Below are 20,199 nucleotides of genomic sequence, written 5' to 3'. Positions count from 1 at the left end.
AGCAAACTTCACATGAAATATTAGCACTAGCAAGGAGTTATTATTATATTGCAAAATGCCTTAGCCTGGAACATACCAAAAAGAATGTAATTCAACATTCCGATCAATTGGTTTTAAGCTGTAATTAATATTAATACAGCTTTCTGATGAACTGATTATCGCCATATAAGTTTACAAGCAATTATTATAATAAATAAAAGCTTGTAATTAAAACTAAAGTAATCATTTTTTTAATTATAATAAATGGGAAAAGAGTGTGTCTTTAAATGATTTATTAAATATAAAAGACAATATGAATCACAAGTAACCAACATTAAATTAGGGTTTTATTGAGTATTTATGTATTTTATGTATTTATCTTCCTTCAAAATGTAAAGAAAACATATTTTTCCGTTCTATTTTTCTTTGCTAGATATCTCTCCTATAACAAACCCTTTAATTTTAGCTTTTATATCCTTTTAATACCATTTTCCCCTCATACCTTTCTTCATATTTTTCCTGCATCCTTTCTTTTATTCTTAAACAAAATTCCATTGCATCCCCATGGAAAGGACACTCCCCCCACAAAAAATGCAACTGATGAAAAGTGTGCAGTAATCATCGATTAAACGCCAATTAACCGGCTGACAAACAGCTGATTTTCGACCTGCCATCAGCTTCGAACCCAAAAGGACGAAATAAAAACATTCGGGACAACCCCCTCACACACACACATCTGTCCCGCCGGTGACGTCATAATGTAAGCATCATAAAGTGTCAAAAAAAAGGAGGAAAAAAAGAACTTTAAATTCGCGCCTGTAAAAGTGGCACGCGCCAACAAAGAACAAATTGCAATTAAATAAAACAAAAAATATAAATATAAATGCGCTGCAAAAGAACGCAAAAAAATAAAAAATTAAAAAACCAACGAGTGAGCGAAAAAATAAAGAAAATAAAAAACACAAAATGAGCGGAAAAAAGAAATTACGACGACAACTCAAATGGCAACAATGACATTGACAATGTCAATGATCGGCCAAAAAAATACAAAAAAACGGCGAAAAAATCCAGCACACACACACAGGATACACATACCGATAAACATATGTGGAAAACAAACAGCCGAAATAAAAAAGAGAGAAATAAAAAATGGTATGGGTCACGTGCCGCAGTGCAACCGGCAATTATCATAAGCAGCAGATGCAACAGCCTCCCATATATATGTATCCTTATATATATATATATATAGTATATCTGTATCTGTGTGGCAGCCGAAAAAAAGAATAAACTAAAAAATATCCTCGCAGGAGACTGGGTTGGGGAGGGGGGTGGCGAATGCCAGACTGTGGCGGGTCATTCATTTTTTTCACACCCAGACTGCTATTGTGGGCGCGGCTTGGGGGCTGGCATTTAATTTAATGCCAATTACGTGTATGAGCCGCATTAACCAACCCACACGCACACACACACACACACGCACACTGCTGCAGTGTCCACTCACACTCACACAGATACTTTTGCCGAAAAAAGGACAGCGAGAGTGGCAATAAAAAAATCGTTGCCAGCCGAAAAGTATGCAGCGAAAAATTCGAGGAGCGAAATGATGACCGCTGAAAATAGTTTCCAGGACTTTTGACTTATTTTAATGGACTGTTCAAGGCTAAGAAATTATGAACCATAATCTTAATATATTTTTTAGATTAAAATTAAGGGAATCTCTTTAATTAATATAAGAATTTAAGCTTACAATTTCTATTACATTTGACTGATACCTACAAGCCCCCCCATATTCCAACATAATTATCGAATAATTTTCAGCAAAACAATTGTTATAACCATTGGTTCCTAGGGCATGATGGAAGTTAATTTCAGTTTTCCCCTCTGCATTCAGTTTTTCACACTGCACTTAATGAGCGGGCGACGGACATCGAGGTGGCTGCGTTGTCTGCCGCTCGTCTGCCAGCTGCGATTGTGTTGATGCATGCGGAAACGCCAGACTCCGGTCACCCATGCTCCTTGCTCCACGGCAAGGATTCGCTTAACATACTACAATGGGAATGGAGGAGAATGGAGAGTGGGGTATGTGGGAATGGGAAAACGAGAAAAATAAGCGGGCATCGCGTATACGCCCCGTCGTCCGCAGACGCATCAGCAGGATGCACCCGCCGGCCAGTGGCCAGTGTCCTCGTCCTTCACCCAGAATTATTTTTGTACACCTTTTTTTTCGGCTGCCCCACCACCAGCAACAATAATAACAACACCAACAATACCACAACATGAGCAACGGCAGACGCCGCTCTTTACATAATATGCAATTTTTATTTGGGCTTCTCCCCCCCCAAAAAAAAAGGCGAAAAAAGAAATGGAACCGCCTGCATTACGCATGTGTCTCTGTGTGATTGTGTGAATGTATATATTTGTGTGGGTCAGCTGGATGGGTGTGTGCGTATTCCATCAATGCACGCATTAATAAGCCGGACTGCCCCGGATCCCAGTGCCCGGTACCCGGCACACGCATCCGAAACTGAATCTGGGCGCCGGGTGCCGATGCCATATCGAAATCGAAAGTGCCGGGCAGCCGAAAAAAAAAACAGGCAAATAAAAAAATACCCAAAACAAAAAAATCAAAAAAAAAGAAAAGCGGAGAAGGTCAACTGAAATGAGGGAAAGCCTGGGAAACCCAAAAAATAAATATAATTGCAGGCGCAGTGGTGAGAGCGAGAAAGGCGAAATCGAATACAGAGAGAGAGAAAGAGAGCCGTCGACATTAATCGACTCGAAACGGGGTTTAATTCATATTTAAATGGGCCGACAAGTGGAAAATCAGAATCAAGGGGGTTACTCTGAAGCAACAGTTGCATGCCGCCCGTTTGTGTTGTTTTCCTGTTCAATAATTCAATTAAGCTTTATTTATGGCAAATCAAAATTGACCGTTCAACTGTTGCCCTTCTCGCCACACAGCTAATTCCATCGTGTGACCCACTGTGTCCTGCAGCCAGGTGTCCTGTGAGAACATTATTGTTCCGGATTGCCCAAATAATTGACCACACGCGGTCTGCCCCCACCTCCACTACCCTTTATTTATGATTTACGGTTCGAATATATTCCTAATTGTTGGTCCATTTTTGCAAATTGCAATTTCTATTTGGCATTTCTCTAATGTATTTGTGTTTTCTGTTTCATTTCAGACCCATAAACATTTCGGAAATATCGTTGGGGACTCACACACAATTACAAATCAGCAAAGTTAACGAGTTCATCTCTCTAGATTAAACTTAAAAGCCAAAGTATTTGGGTCTTAAATAAGTTTTTACACTAATATTAGAATTTTGATCAATTTAAACTGTTAATTATCAGTTTTATATTAACTAAAATTACAAGTCTATGTAATATTTAAAAAACCCTGCATTTTATATCCAAATGAATTAAAATACTTCCTCTTAATTTCCCTAGCTATAGTTTATAGTTTCGCAAAATATCATTCTATTTATTTAAAGCAAGAACCCATAACTTTAAACTTAAATAAAGGCCAGCAGCTGTTTGCGTATAATTTGCACTTCCTTCGCATATTATTTCATTAAGAGTGGTCCTTGTTTTCCTTGCCTCTCCCTCCCCCAAATGGCCACTGTCCCGCCTCCTGCGCAATTTTAATCAGCAAAAGGCATTCATCTTGTTCGCCAAACTAATTTTTTATCTTGCCAGCAGCCAGGCAGTCTGGCAGGAGCCACTGGTGTTGCGAGAGACACAGGGACGAAGCGAGGCCTGGCCATGGTCCTGGCACGTCTTTCAGCCAGCGAGACAAGGCAATGCTCTCCAGTCCACAGTCCAGTTGCTGTTCCTGGTCCCTAAAGAAATGCTGGCAACAAAAAAATAATAATAATGGGTGGACGAACAGGATGCGGCACAAGTAAATGGTGGAAACTTTTAACGCCCTCGTCCTGAGCCCGGGACACTGGACGTTGGATCCTGGGTCCTGCGGTGCCAGCTGCTGCAGATGCTTCGCATTCGCATTTATTTAACTAACAGTAAAAAATTACTTTTGCCCAGGACGTTTCTCTCCCAGGGAATTTGCCCGACCAACTATGTTGGCCAAAAGTGGCAGCGGGTGTGTGTTTGTGGGTGTGAGGAAGTGAGGAAGCGCCTGCCCAGGACATTCGTTATGCTTAAGCAGAAGAATACGAAACTGTACTTGACAGCGCCCACAACCAACCCTGCAGCTCCTGCTAAACTAATAGCAAAAGGGATCCCTTGGGTTTCTACTCCACATATATATATATATGTATATATATACGGAGAAATATAAAAATAAATGAAAAAGCTGGGAAAAGTAATGGCCAACACAGGCACACGGACACGGGCATCTTGGGGGAAGGAGCCGGCTACGTGTATGTGTGTATGTCGGTTTGTGACTGTGTGTATCCTGCAAGTACTGGTCCTTGCTCGTTGGTCCTCAGCTCGGGGTTGTTTGCTGAATGCTCTCGGGCAAAAGGAAAATGGCGTCGCCTTAATTTATTTTAAGTGGTTGATGGTTTTAACTTCGAGCCAAGGATGCCGGACAAAGGAGCAGGGCCCTTAAAGCCACTCGTTTCCTGTTTGGGAGCAGTTTCCACGGAATGGGCTAGATATAGACCACAACAAAATGGGGGGGGAAAAACCAGCCCGGCTGGATGCCATTGTCCCGTGTCCTTTGTCCTTTTTGTCCCGAACCTGAGTCCGAGCCCGAGCCCGATCCGAAGCCCGGGCTTTGTCTTTTCTATAAACCATTATGCAAATAGCCTCAGTGGGTGCCCCCCAAGGCGGCTCCACAAAACCCCCAAACTGCAAGGACAAGTCAAATTTATGGGCGACTTAACAATTTGCCGGACGCAAGCAAAAGGTTCGGCCACCGAGCCCCAAAACAAAACTGCAAGGGAAAATCACGAAAAATTGCAAAAACGATTAAATATAGGCAGGCAGGAACAACATCCTGCTAGCAGCCCTGCCAACGAAAGCAAACGAATGCAAATTAAAATCTTCCCCTTAAGTCGACTACGCCAGCTCCGGGTTCAGTTCCAGTGCCAGTTCCAGGACCTCATCTTCATCCCCATTCCCATTTCCATTGCCACACTCGTCTGCTCGATGGCGCCATAAAAAGTATGTGCTCGTTCACACAGACGTTCCACTTGCCAGGACCTCCTCCAGGATCGGGCATTTTATGCATAGGGGAGTCATTATATTGAATTGAACGTTAAAGCGCTGATAAAATGTGCAACAAAAGGACCAAAGGATAACCAGCGGGCCAAGGCAAGCCAACGTGAACCGAGTTGGAGTCCATTGACTCACCGCCTTCGTGTTGCATAACCCAGCTCAGTCAGCCCTTCGTCTCCGCTCCCCAAGCCAGCATTTACCATACACCATCATCATCATCGCCATTGCCATCGCCATCGCCATCGCTTCTCCGGGCAGTCGAAAAGCCAGTAAAGCAATTGAGGCCTCAGACACTTAAAATGTAAGCCAAAGGCCGACCGTCTGCATCTGTGTCGGCCGCCAGTGGCTGGCCAAGTGTGAGTGTGTATTTACACCGAAAGAAATAAGATGGAAGGTCTAGCCAAACCTAATTCGACATGAAATATAAAGGATATTTGTTGGGTTTAAGTTTACAAATAATTTATAAAAATACTGAAGATCTAGACTTCAAAATTAAGTACTTCTTTTAAAGTTTAATATTCATTTCATTTAATTTCTTTTTTATTTTTCCTTAGTGTTTTTATGGGTGCTTGTTGTCTGGCGGTGCTCATAGCTGTCAGCTTTAAGATATTTCCATAGACACGCAGCCGGACTGAGGAGCAGGAACGAAGGACGAAGGAAACCAGCAGGAGCGGGAGCAAGAGCAGCCACGATTGAGTTGCTAGGCTCGTCAGACGCCTGCCCAGACATTCAGGGGAATGCGAAGATGAAAGCAAACTTCCCTCAGAAAAAAACATGAAAGTAGGCTGTTTTGCAGCAGGGTGTCTCAGGCATGAAATAAAAGAGAAGTTTTATAGTCCTGCCTCAGACATCAGACTTAATTTATAAAATTCGATGTTATATCAAGTCAAATGTGAAAATAAATAGATATGGTTTAACGTTTCACATAAATTATACATTTTGAGAATTAAATGTACACTAAACAGAAGCCAAATCATTTTAAATATTCAAATTAAATGTATATATTTAAAAGAAGAACAGATATAATCACCCTAACTATTGGAGTTTTACATGGTACTGGAACCACCTGCGCCACCGCACCTGTCGTATCGGAGTAACTGCCTACTTCCTCAATGGCGGTCGATGCCTTGCAACAGGCCCCCAAAAAACTCGTCCCTTGCTTCATATCCTGTCAGGAGCTGACTTTTTCCTGTTGCTGCTGCTTCCTTCCTTCCTTCCTTTCTTCTGGCTCTTATCTTCGTTTAACTTTCTACCATGCCACGGCCCGTTATCTGTCTGTCCGACTACGTGCACGTGTCCTGCGAGTTTGCTATCTGCATATACATATGTGTGTATGTGTCCTCGCCTCTGTTTGCATTTTTGAGCAAATCAAGTGAAATTACATTTTTCTATGCCATGCTCTTAATGTTATTTGCATACGTATCCTGCAGGCTACAATATTTACAAATGAATGCAGTCCGGTGCCAGGCGTTTGGTCCTTGGTCCTTGGAGTCGTGGTTCTTTTGGGGCATCGGACAAGCGGCAGTTGAACCCCACCCAGCAGTCACCCACATTTTAGGGGCAGAAAGGGGACAAACTAACTACGTTTGCGAAAATTCTTTCATATCCTTTTCAACCATCGTTACGTGCCCTCAAAGTGCCATTTTGTCACAGAGTCCTTTTTCTGCTACTTCCACATCTCCGTGGGCTCCCATTCCACCAGCTGTCATTTGCGCTTTCCTCCTTACCCACTATCTCTCCTTCTCTCTGTCTCTCTCTCTCTCTTTCTCGTCCTTTGGCTGGCATTAATATTTGTTTTCGTTTGATAATTTTCTTTTGCTGCCTTTTATACTTTTAAGTGCACATCCTGCCATTTCCAGGACCACCTCCTCCATCCCATTTCCCAGTTAGTTTCCCATTTCTATCTGCGTCTCTGTCCTTGCCTTGGCCGCGTCTTATTGGACTGCAGACTAAGTGGCAGCAGGACGAAAAGGAGTGCAAAAAAAAGAACAAGCTGCATTTAAATGTGCTCCGCCCCTTTTCTATTTAAAAAATGCAAAGCATTTGCTTGGCTTCGCGTTGCCCTGCCTTCTGCTTCGTCCTGTTCCAGTTCCTTCTAATTCCTGCTTCTGGTCTTGGCATCGTCCTGCTGCTGCCTCTTTCTTTTAATTTATTTTATATCGCTGCCTCCTTTTCCTACGCGACTTCGGCTACGGCGAATGCGAAACCAAAACCGAGTACGAATGGTGAAGGAAATAAAGGGAAAGACCTAGGACGGAGTGCGCCCTGCTTCCCCTTCACCAATAAGATTTCCGCTAGGTAACAGAAAAAAACAAAAAAAAATAACAAGGAAAACGAAAATTTCTAGGGGTTTGTACAGAGGAGATGGAGAGGTCAACGGTTTCTTTTTAATTAAGTGTTGCTAAGCAATTTTAAATTAAAGGGAATTGAATACGTTATAAATCTTATATCTTGAGATATTTAAAATGAAGTAGTATTTTTAATTATTATACGTTTTATTTTAATACGTAAATACAAATGTAAAACCAAGGCAACATTTATATACATATTTTTATCTGTACTTTATCGTATTTTTTTTATTCAATGTTAATTAGAGAAAGGTGATAAAAGAATATGTAAAAATTATGTATTAAATATGTATTACTTTTTTAATATTTATATTTTAATAAATTTATAAATTTATTTAACTTATTTTATTCTAAGAGTTTTTATATTTTGATATTACTAAAAAAATGTATATTCAAATAAAATAAATCATATACATTTCTAAAAAACTGTTCTTTAATTCTTTCTTGAAATCCTGCTCTCTTAACCACCGTAAAAACCATAAAAGGGGAGGAAAAAGTCCTTAAATAAGAGCAACAAAATTTCACTACAAATTTTTATCCGGTAACAGCGCCGCCTGTCGGTAGAAGGACGTACCTACAATGAGTTTATCCGAACTTCTACGATTCGTTTGCAGACTTAGGCAGCTAAACAACAGATGGCGCTACAGACTCGATTCGGGTATAAAAATAAGAGAGAAAACGAATTTAACTTTTAAATAAAAAATACAATAATTAATAAAATAACAAAGAAGAAAAACTTTCATTAAAAAATAATAGTTCATTAATTTACTAAAAATATTAGTAAAATACTTTTACAGCAGCACATTTTCAATCCCAAAGGCAATTAAAATTTGTTTCGAATGTTAAAACCAAAAAAAAACAATAATTATTAACAAAAAACGTAAAAGAAATCTTTTTGAAATATTCTTAAAAATTCTGTTTTTATTATTTTAGAACCAAAATTAAAAACGTGGTTTCACGATGCCAACAAAGTGTTTCAACCCAACCCTTAAAACCACCCTTAGGTGACCGGCGACGAGAATCCGTTGACCCTGTCCGAAGGACTACTGCCGACCAGTTTTCGGCGACAATGAAAATCATGAGAAAATCTTGAAAATCTGTGCAGCATCTTCGTAGATTTTTACCCTTTTTTAGTGGACGCTGAAGTTGCAGTGGCAGATCAAAGGTGAGTGACCATCGGGACGAGTCCGAAACTGTTCGGCTGGACAACAGCCAGGACCTGTTATCGAGCAACTTCCAACCAGTTGCAAGATGCAGAGCGATGAACCGAGTCGAGATGCTGGGCCTGGGAAAGTTTCTGGATGAGACTGGGACTGAGACTTAAGTTGGGACTGGGATGCTGCTCCCGAGTCTCGACAGGAACAACTCGTAGACCAATTAAATGGAATTGCCAACAAAGAATGCTCTTTTTTCCCGTTTTTCGAGTTTTGCCTTTGCCGTAATAAATAAATGCATTGCCCCCTTCCCTCCTCTCACTAAAACCCCTTCAATTGCTTTCTATCTCTTTTGTTCTCTTCGATGGAAAAGTTTTTTCGGGCAGGCAGGCAGTCAGCTTCTGCAGAAAATATTCTAATGAGCTACAAAGTTCCACTCCCAAATAAATCCGGCGACTGGCCAGAGACATGGCCGAGCTTCCTGCCCGGGACTGAGCCTGGGACTGAGACGGTTTCCGCTGCAAAATCAAATGAAATTTCAAGTGGATTGGGCTGGCATCATGGCTTAAACAACGAATTTTTGGTAATTTTCCAATTTAACTGGCAGGCGATAAAACTTCAGCTATATACTAAGGTTTGATTTAGCTTAGTACATTACATTTTCAAGAGAATATATACCTTACATCGGCTTTTTTAAGGAAGTAAAGTGTAAAGACCTCTGATTTCTTCAGAGACTAATCTACAAGGCATAAATTATCATAGAATTTCCTATTTCGAGCAGAGTCAAAGACAAGTTGGCCGCAATTAGCCATTAATATTAATATGAGCGGCACGACTCCTAAAAGCAGCATCAGGAGCGTCTCACGTGTCTTTGGTGGCGACTACAGCGACCTCTTCTCCGTTGCTGGACAAAATGCGACTAATTAGTTTTGGGGCTCTGCTCCGTTAGATCTGCGGATATCCTGAAAACCTCTCATCCTCTCTAGACCGACCCGGTCAAAGTTTGTTATGCAAAATACAGCGCGTATATCTGGGCGAGCAAATGAAGCTCATTCAGCCAGGCGGCTCTGGATATTCTGCAAGGATGTGGCCAAGGCAGCGATGGAGATGATGGCCAATCGCCAGCCAGGAATATTTGATAAGTTGCAGCAGCACTAACAGCAACAGCAGTCGGCAAGCTCCGTTCGAGAACGAGGTCCATTGCATAAAGTATCATATATAATATTTATGGTCGTCGTCCCTCTACCTCAACATCCTGCGACTCCTTTTTTCGACCTGCGGAAGCGTTGGCCTAGCAGCAAAATTTGCCGAGAGCCCTGACCACTAATATCGAACTCGGTGCCAGCCAAGCCAATAAATCGAGCTGGCGAACCCCAAGCAAACCTCCAGCCGGGTCATGGGAACACACTGAAAAAGCACTCTCTTAATGGAAGTGAATAGTGAATAGGTAAACGAAATATGCCTGAATATATATTCTAAATTAGAAAATATAGGATATATTTAAATATGTTTGCCTTAAATACAATTTACATTCTATTATTAATAAAATGTTCTTCATTCATTAGTATTTCCTTCATTAGTATTGCTAAAGATCCCGTTTAAGTAAAAGCCTTTCATGAACTAACACCTTACGCTAATTGTTTACATAAATACCTAGATATAATATATGTGAATGGTTATTTATAAATATTTGTTATATTATAAATATTTTATTTTCCCTGAGTGTAACATCCTCGAAATACTCCTCTGGCTGTTGTTGCTTGGTGGGTTGCCTGGTAATTATAATTCGCCCAACTCGTGAGCAAAATAAATTAAGAAAAGCAAAGTTTTGCATCAAAGTTTGGCCTCGCCAACAACACCAGGACTCTCTATTTCGCTTGGCTCCTTCTCCACGTCCTCCTCCTCCTCTGCTTGGAGTGAGTTCCAGTTTTATGCAATTTGCCGGATAGCGAATTCTTGCCGTGGGAACGAAATCACGAAGGAGGCAGGAAACAAAAAAAAGCCATGTCATGGCAATTGCATTTTAGCCTGCATGCAAATAAAATTGCAACAAGGACGAGAGCGTCGAAAACTTTTATTGAACTTGGGGAGTTGGAAATTTGAGCTCCCCCATATATCCTTCTGTGTGTCCCCAATTTTCCTCATCCTTCGGCCAGCGTTGGCTCGTTGGCTCCACTCGAATGTTGCCAAGGCACAACATTTTTCCATGCTGGTAAAAGTTAACTATGAAAACCAAAGGAAGTTAACTGTTGAAATTAGTAAAAGTGCAGAAAAGTTGATGCATTTTCTGGAAGCAAGGAGCGGAGTCAGTAGAATGTCAGGGTTTCAAGAAGACTTTGGGTTTAGATTAAAAAATTACACCCATAATATGTATACCTCAATTGAAAAATAAATGCAAAAAGACATAATTTTGTAAGATTTCAAGCTAAATATTATTCCCCTAAAAAAATAAAACACCCTTTTTTGTTAAAATACAAATATAAAATGCGTCCTGCTTTGCACATGATCTTTTTTGGCCATTAAACTGATAGTTTTCCTGTGCAGGATATTTCGAGAATTCGCTCCTGTCCCGAACTGGCCACAAAATGCTGCCAGGCATGGGTGGCATTAAGGGCTGGGAAAAAGCAAGCCAAGGCAAGGCAAGGCACCCCATTGACATTTTGCCCAAACTTGATGTTGATGTTGAAATTTTTCATCAAGTTGCATAAAAATAACAACGAAAAACAAAATGTTCCTTCTTGCCAGTCATTTTTTTTTTTGTGTTCTTTTTGTCGAAAACAAACTGTGAGGAAAACTCATCTAAAATGCATAAAATTTGAGTTGATGAACTGGCAGGCGAGTGGGAGTAGCACGGGGAGTGCACAGGCGATGGAGCAATCAACGGCAAGCTGCTGCCAACGGAAAGTGGAAGGCAGCATCCGATGACTTATGGCCAGGACAGGCAGGATCTGCCACCCACATGGACTGGGGCTGGGGAAAGTTATTGGCTAATGCGAGGCTGCCAATTGAGGCGAAACGGAGAGCTGGCACAAATTTGTGAATAATTCAGAAATCAATTTCAAATGGGCCCCCAGACAAAAGATGAACACGAATCACGGGCAATCACAAAGCGATAAGGCCAAGACGATGGATGGGGGTCCTCTGAAAGGAGTCCGAGACAATGGCCCAGAGTGGCCAGCAATTGAGCCGAACATGGCAGCAACATGGCAGCCCAACACGAAGCAGTTAGATCCAGACCAGCTCCGTGCCTTGGCTTTATAAATAAATAAAGGCAGTCGAAATAAATGCAAAAGGATTGGGCTGACAGGCAGAAGGACAAGGACATGTGCATATATTTGAACAATGCAGCAGCGTTCGAGCGGCAGCCATGAAAGGAAGGAACAAGAAATCAAGAGCAAGAGCCGTCGTCGGAGCCGAAGCCTGAGCAAGAAATGGCCACGGACGAGCGGGATGGGAGGCACAAGGAGCAAAGCGTGCGAAGGACAACAGCCAGCAGACACAGCCTTCGAAGGAGGAGGAGTGATGCTGTCTGGCCATAAGTAAATACAATCACAGACATACACACACACACACACCGCACCGAGCTGAATTTCTTGTTTTATTTCGGCATTTTATTGTTGGCAAATTCCCGCCCAGCCTCCAGATCCTTTTGCTACACTCTCTGCTCCTTTGCACAAGACGTAGCCAAGGGCAATGACAACGATGGCAACGACAAAATAAACCTAAACCTAAACCTCAACCAAGATGCAGACTCCGGTCCTCGCACTGCTGCCCCTTCTGCAAAGTTCGTTGTGTTGCCAAATTAAAGTTTTCAATTAAAATTTTGCCATTGTTGTCATTTGCTTCCCTGCTCTTCTCAATCTTTTCGGGATCTTGTTGTCATAGGAAAGAGCCGAAAGTGGCCAAGGGGCGTGAGAAGCGACTGACAATCTCCTATATGTTAGATATATTTGAGAATATAGATAATAAATTGCAAACTTTCAAAATATGATCAAATTATGCTTATCGAACATTAGAGTAACGCTTTTGGTGATGCATTTAATTAAGGATTGCTTTCAATTAAGGTGTAATCTGTAATAAATAATATTGAACTGAAACTTAAGAACCTTATTCTAATAAATAACCATCTGAAGGCAATATTTACGTTTTAAAATATTCAATTTATAAGGGCAATAGAATAGAATTCAATATAAAAGTTAAAAAAATACAAATTTATCACTCACCAATTTCCAAATTTTCGTTTCATTCTTCTTCTTCGTCAATTTTTTGTTGCATTCAAAATTAAAAGACAGTCAGCACACATCTAAAACAGGGCACTCGCGAGATTTTGTCTCTTTCCTTCCTTTCCTTTTCACATTTAGGCTCATTTTTAAATCACAGAACACTTTATGTATTAAATAATCACTTAAAAAAAAAAAAAAAAAAAAAAACAAAAAATAATTGACAACAAGAAATGGAAAAAACACGTTAAAAAATTAAATAATCACTAAAAAAAAAGAAACAAAAAACAAAAAATAGTTAACCACAAGTGGATATAAACACTTAAAAAAAAAGAAACAAAAAATGGAAAGGAATAGAAAGAACTGAAAGGAATCGCACACACGAATAACATACTTATGCTCTCTGGCATATTTAATCAACACTGCACTTTAATTTTCACTTTAATCACTTTATATTTACATTTAGTACTTTAAAACTGTCTATTCAAAGCAGTTACTTTCAAACCGCAAGAAACAGTTACTTTTGCATATTTTTTGAGAGGAGAGGCTTAGAGAGTTTGCTTGCCACGCTCACGCACACAAATATGCAGGGACTCCACACTCACACACACATACATAGCGGGGGCAGCTGCGGCCGTAGGAGTCTCAGGGTTTTTCCGCTGTTTTGTAGCTTTAATTTCATTAACCACTTGGTAAATGTTTTAAACATATAGATTTTTATCCCGTGTTAAAGTATTTAGTAAGTTTATTTCGCCACTTGCACAATTTCTGATTTTTCACATTCCGTTTTCCCGCTCGCACAATTCCAGTTAGAGGGAAAAGCGGCGCTCACTTTACTTTTACAGAAATTCCTTATTAATTCACTTGTTTGATGTTTAACTGCAGTGCTCCCGCATTAAACTTAGTTAGTTCAACTGGTTTAATTGTTTTGTAGGTTTTATTAAACGTTTTATCCCGACTAAAACAGTTTTTTAGCAGCAGCCGCCTAAATTTTCACTTTGATCTTCCTCTTTTCACCTTCTCCTGAAAAAAACATCATTGCCATATCAAACGATTTGCACTTACCAAGAGAGCGTGTGAAGGAGGAGAAAAAAAGTCGCTAGTTAAACTGTGGTGCTGCTGCGGGAGTTTTAGGTTTTTTTGTCCGCTGTTTTTTTGTGGCTTTATTTCAATAACCTTAGCAACATATAGATTTTGCTTCCGTGTTTTGGTATTTTGTAAGTTTTGTTTCGGCACTTGCAGAATTTCTGATTTTTCATATAATATTTTGCCGCTCGCACATATCTAGTTGGAGGGAGAAGCAGCACTTACTGCACTTTGACATAAATTCTTTATTAATTAACTAGTTCGATGCTTAATTGCACTGCTCCCGGTTTTATTAAACGTTTTATTTCAACTAAAACATTTTTTAGGAGCAGCACTTATAAATTTTCACTTTGGCAATTTTGATCTTCTCCCCTCCTTCCCTTCACCTGAAAAAACATCATTGCCATATCAAACGATTTGCACTGACCAAGAGAGCGAGTGTGAAGGAGGAACAAAAAAAAAGCCGCCAAAGTGTTAAATTACTTCGTACTGCTGCTAAAAATCGTAAATCGTCGTAAATAACGTCTTATAAAACCTACAAAATTGTTAATTCATCAAAACTAAGTGCGTTTTATGTGGGAACAATGAAATAAACATTGAAAACATGTGTTTTATAACATAAAACGGAAAATACTTACATGAAACATGTATGTATGTATGTATGTGCTGCGTCCCCTCTCAATTAGAACTGCGGCGGCGGCGGAAGTGCCAAAGTGAATCAATACCTATGTGAAAATACATATTTAAAGGATTTGACAAATAAACATTTAAATTAAGACTTGTTAAACTGCACTAAAAACACTTGCGACTCCCGCGGACAGCGGACGGCAGCAGCGCCCGCCAATAATGTATGTATGTATGTATCCCAATAAGATTGTGTTAGTGTGAAAACGTAAACATCGCATGCATGTGTGTGTACTTACCTTAAATTTGCATAAGCTCTTTAAAAATTCACTTTTTTAATGCCTAACTAGTTGTCTCTGCATAAAATGCAGTTGGTTAAATTGTTTTAGTGGCTTGAAATGTAGTTTTTCCGGACGAACACATTCTTTAGCAGCTGCACCACGCGTAAATTTTTCACTTTGGCTAATGTAATCGTCGCTTACTCCCTCCACCCACTCTCTTCGCTTATTCTCTCCGCTCACTCTCCTCGCTCACTCGCGCTTTTTTTGGCATTGCGAATCGTTTGATGCCTACGAGATCTTGGCATGGTAAGAAAGTGGGGGAAGAGCGAAGGGAAAAGCTTAGCAATTTATGGAGCAATCAAAAGCTTCCTTTTGCAAAGCTGCCTTTTAAGCTTGATGAGAACAACTGATTAATGTTATTTAATATCATCAATATTAATAAGGTCCCATAATAAATAATGAAACTATTATGGGTCCTACAAGTAAATAATTTACAAATATATATTTAAATGTTGTGAAATAATAAAATGACTATAGTTTTAAAATACGGAGATTTCATTTCCATACATTTTTCAACGTTTGATAAAAAGATATGTACGTAATTTTACCTTATTCAAAACCCATATTAAAATGTATTTGTAAAAGGTAAATACTACCATCTCGGAAAATGTGTCTCTTTATTAACTTCTTGTTGTTTTATTAATTACCAATAGAAACATGTTGTGAATTTATTTAATACTTCCTAAAATCTCGCATATTTGATCGATTTAAAAGCTTTATTTACCCTGCCATCAAACTGTCAGTATCTGTCTAAAACTCGGTTGATTAGTCAGCGAAACGCACTGACAATGCCTGTAATTAATATCCATAAAAGCTGGTTCGGCTTCTCCCCAGATGGATCCACTGTAAGGCAGAGGGACAAAGGCTGCATTAGCGGCGTTTTGATGGGTCAGTGTTGGCGTTTCGTTAATTAGCGGCTCATTCATCAATTTTAATATAATTTCAAATTTCAAACGGACTTCGTTCCCCAGCCCCAAAAAGATGGCGTATACGCACGGGAATAAATCGTAGTTCCTTACAGTTGAACAAGCTCTGGGCGCTGGTCACTGGCCACTGGTAGGTGGGATAGGCATCCGGAGCAGGGATGGAGAAGGGGGGACTGTTGGTCGGGGTGAGTTATGATAACATTCATTTGCCTGTAAATTTCCCAAAAGGCATGTAGCAAAGTTTTTTGGGGGGGGAGGCACTGCTCAAACTATCCACAAAGAGGGAGGTTTGGGCCAAAAACACGCATGGCCACACATAAGAAGATCTGAGGGGGCGAGGGTCTGGGTGTATTTCTGTACAAAGGATTATTTCGTCTCGACCAAACATGCAATTAATTATAAGCTTAAGGCCTTGGGTCCCGTTCCGACCCTTTACGGCTCGCTTGTGTTGTATTTGCTTGTCCTGTGGCACTTCCACATGGGGCTCGAAAACTTGAAAGATAATAACCTTAGCTTACGGCCAGACTAAAACAAGGATGTCTGACCGGGCGGTGGAGAGGGGGCTGGGTGAGAACTACATACAACTATTATTTATTCCCAAAAGTTTAAGGCAACATCATTATCTTTTATGCACAACAACAAACACATCCTCCTGACAATGTCCAGGCAAGGATGTGCCTTCCAACCCTTTTTTGGGACCGGGCTCCTTCAAGAAAAATATTCAGGGGTTCGGTGTGGGTGTGGGGGAGGTTCTGTGTGTGCTTGTGTACACTCTTTCATTAAAACTCACTTGCACACACACACACGCCCGCATCAAAGTTTCTGCGGCCATATTCCTGGCCAACAACCCCCGAACCGAGTCCTTTTTGGTCCTCCGGCGGGTGGGAGCCAGCGTTCGTCTCTGTGTTCAGTTTCACAAAAACTTTTCTACACCATCAGCTCAAGACATAAAAACTTATCGCCTGCCCAGCCTACTCACCCTTTCAACCCAGTCATCCTCCTCCGACTGGAGTTTGCGTAGAATCCAACCCCCAAAATGTGATAAATTTACGAACGGAACGAAAAGCTAAAACTGGGGTTTGTGGTTGCTGCTGGAATATTGTATGCGGTACCCGGATAAGATAACTCGATTTAAGATCGACAAAGGTTTTATAAAAGGCATCTTTACCTCATCCTAAAGCGTCCACGGATGGAAATGTAGAAGGCTTTGTAACTTACATATCAATATTTAATTTTAAAATTTTATTAAAATGATGAAAGACCATATTTACCCATTCTTAGAAGCTGAATTCATTAAATCTTTCCCATAAACAATTATTTGAGAAATATATCTCCTAAATATCCATTATCGGACACCTATCCCAAGAACCCTTCTCCAAAATAAGGGAATCCATACAGCATCTTAGTTTTCAACCCCTTCTGAGATCTTCCGCCGGCCAAAGGTCATTCTGACCAAGATTTTCTCACAGAGTTTTGGGCAACTTTTCAACTCTTTTCATCGGCAACCGGACAGTCTGGTTTCCGACTCCTTGATCGGTCTCTATTTTCGTCTGTGGGAACGGATGCTGTCCAGTTGTGGAATCACCTTCGTGTGGGAAAGAGCATCTTCGAGGAGCAGTTCCTAAAGCGGATCCTTGCAAGGCAAATCGTGAGTAATCGCAGGGAGAAACCTTATCTAATAGTTGGGGGGGGGGGGTGCAGAAAACTACATTCTCACAGTTTTCCCCAAAAGAAAAACCCCATTGCTGTTGCAGAAGAACTATTCAAACTTTCGGTCATGGCATAATACCTCCAACAGTTGGACAATCCAACAATCCGGCAGTGGCCAGGACGAGGCACGTAGCCGGATTTAATGTCCCACAGTGGTACTTGAGAAAAAGTAGTTGGCACATTTGGTAAATGGCCATGGGGATGGCCGGAAAATCGGGGTGCAGGCACTGCAGCAGCTAAGAACTTTTACTTTGCAGCTGAAAAGTAATGGGAGATCCTGAATAGGAGCCCCCCCTAAAACTTTTGCCAAAGCAAAAAGTTTGTTCAGCAAAAAGAACCTACATATTATATTATATATATATACGTATATATATATATGGAGAGCCATGTGTATGTGCGAATCGTATATAATGTAATGAAATAAAACGAAAACAGTCCTGGCCCCGCATCCAAACCCGAAGCCAAAACTCGAATGGAGGGCCTTGGCAAGAAAACTTTCTCGTGCGGATGGAGGCAGAATTTAATAGAAAATGTTCTTGTTGGAATTTTCATTTATAAATATTCTGGGGGCAGGAGACAACGGGTGGGGGATGGCGAGGTCCAGGACGAGACTTCAACTATTTGCTGCAGCAAAATTCCAAGAAGTTTTAGCCAAGCTTTGGTGGCAGCAACCATTGAGAGAGGATTGAGGAGGAGGCTCAAGGATGGGAGTCGCATCTAGCATGGCTTCTAAATACATTCATGTACATAACATTTTGTCGACTGCTTTTTTACGACTCTTTGCTTATGATTTATCGCCACCAGCAAACCAAGAAGATGGCCCCCCGGCTCGATTTCGTTTAAGTGAAAGGCTAAAATATCAGTGCAGGGAGAGAAATATTTAACTGGAAATTGTTTGCTTTCTAAAAAGGTGTAGAATATTCAGAAATCCGAATAGAAGTCTTTTGGAATTAATTGAAATTTGCTATAAATTGTATTATGTTGATTTAATCTTGTTTTCTTTATAACAATTATTTGTCTACAATTTAACTCCTCAATAATGAATAATTATAAGAAGGGATACCACTTATTTTCCAATTGCGAGTTTATACTTTAAACGATTATCTAACTTTAACTGATTCCGGTAACTTTATAGATGTTTTATATAAAAAAATTAAAAAATTAATTTAGACATTGATGGTTTATTGTAGCTCCAACATTTGTCTTTGAATCTCTCGCTTATAAGTTAATGAAATATTCTCAAAAACTTTTCAACTGACTTGTAACGAGAAATAGGGACTCTTATGTATCAAATTTTCTGTTGAAATAGCTGACTAATATTTGTTCTCAGTGTAAAGTGTGGGCTTTTTGGTGGGACAAACGCAATTTACATTCTGTGGGGGTTTTCGATGGGTGTTTTGGGTGAAACTTCTGGGCGCACATACTCCACGGCCGAGTGCTTTTCATGTTCCACTTTTGATGTTCGACCGCACGCATTACGGATCTGCCTTGGACGGAGGAACTATTTTTCAGCAAGCAGCTCCATCTCTCCGACTTGTGCGCCGGCAACTTTCCCCTCGTCAAAGTCAGCTTAATTAATGAACGGCCGGCTGGAGGAAAATCAATATTCAAATGCCTGAGAGCCCTGGTCTCTGGCTCAGGTCTCTAGCTGCCCTTCGTGGCGACGACATCAATTAGAGCACATCATCTTGGCCGCCTCCACAGGACCTTCTGACCGATCCACCAACAATGAAGGTACAGTACACACCCATACTGAAACACCAGCAAGGCAGCTAGGCAGGAGGAGTAGGAGGCGTGGCATGGTTCAGAACTGGTTTTCGTTTTGCGAAAACTCACCCCCGGAACTGTGGAAGATGCTGCTGGCAAATGTCCTCCGCCCTTAGACGATTCTAATAAGAAAGCGGCGCCATTTTGAATTTGAAAACAACCCCCGGAACTGTAGGAGGAGAGTGTGCTCGTAAGTGCCGGCCGAGTAAGCGTGCTCCTTATTTATGACGTTTTTATGCTAATGGAACTCATCCTTAAATGTGTGTGTATGTGTCAGACCCGCAGGGATTAAGGCCTCTGATAAGAAAATACTGCGAATCCTTAATATACCCGTATCATGTGTGTATGTGTATGTATGTGTTGCGGATGGCGGCAAAATAACGGACATTTTTTATGGCGGTTATTAAAAGTTTCATTAAAGAATATGGAGCAGTAGGTAGGAATACAATAAAGAAAAATAATTATATTAATTATGCTTGATGGAACTACGAGGGCGGAGTCGTATTTGCAAGAGCTCTTAACTCATTAAAATATAGGGTTTCGTTGCAAATTAGATGTTCTTCAGTTGAAAGCATTCAGAAAATGAATCATGTACAAAATGAATCCATAAAAAGGCATGGAAATATTTGATTTCAAAGGTTAAATACATACCTCTGTATGTCCTGATATATTGCTTTTTATTTGAAAAATATGATTTTTAAAGCTCTTTGATAAGAAAATACGATTATAAGTTACAGAAGGATATATCCTAAAATCTCTTTTGAAATCTTAATATTCCCGCCCTTTCTCGACATCTCTCATTAATATTTTCACGTGTTAAAAGGATGAAAGGGTATCCCTTAACCACATTCGGATGG

At 40.4% G+C, this 20,199-nt stretch overlaps 1 protein-coding gene across 1 annotated transcript in view; it reads right to left on the bottom strand.

Moving 5' to 3' along the window:
- The window catches only part of pros (homeobox protein prospero), a 134,120-nt gene extending 119,948 nt beyond the window's left edge, over positions 1-14,172 (bottom strand). Inside the window, exon 1 of the mRNA XM_086841191.1 lies at positions 12,892-14,172. The gene's annotated coding sequence lies outside the window, so the exon portion shown is untranslated. The remainder of the gene's footprint in view (positions 1-12,891) is intronic.
- Positions 14,173-20,199: the final 6,027 nt, after the last annotated feature.

Source organism: Drosophila serrata, unplaced genomic scaffold (assembly GCF_035046125.1).
Source record: "Drosophila serrata isolate PLE 108 unplaced genomic scaffold, ASM3504612v1 contig_110, whole genome shotgun sequence".
Classification (NCBI taxonomy): Eukaryota; Metazoa; Arthropoda; class Insecta; order Diptera; family Drosophilidae; genus Drosophila; species Drosophila serrata.
The sequence above is the reverse complement of the archived record's forward strand: the minus strand, read 5'-3'. Positions and strand labels throughout refer to the sequence as shown.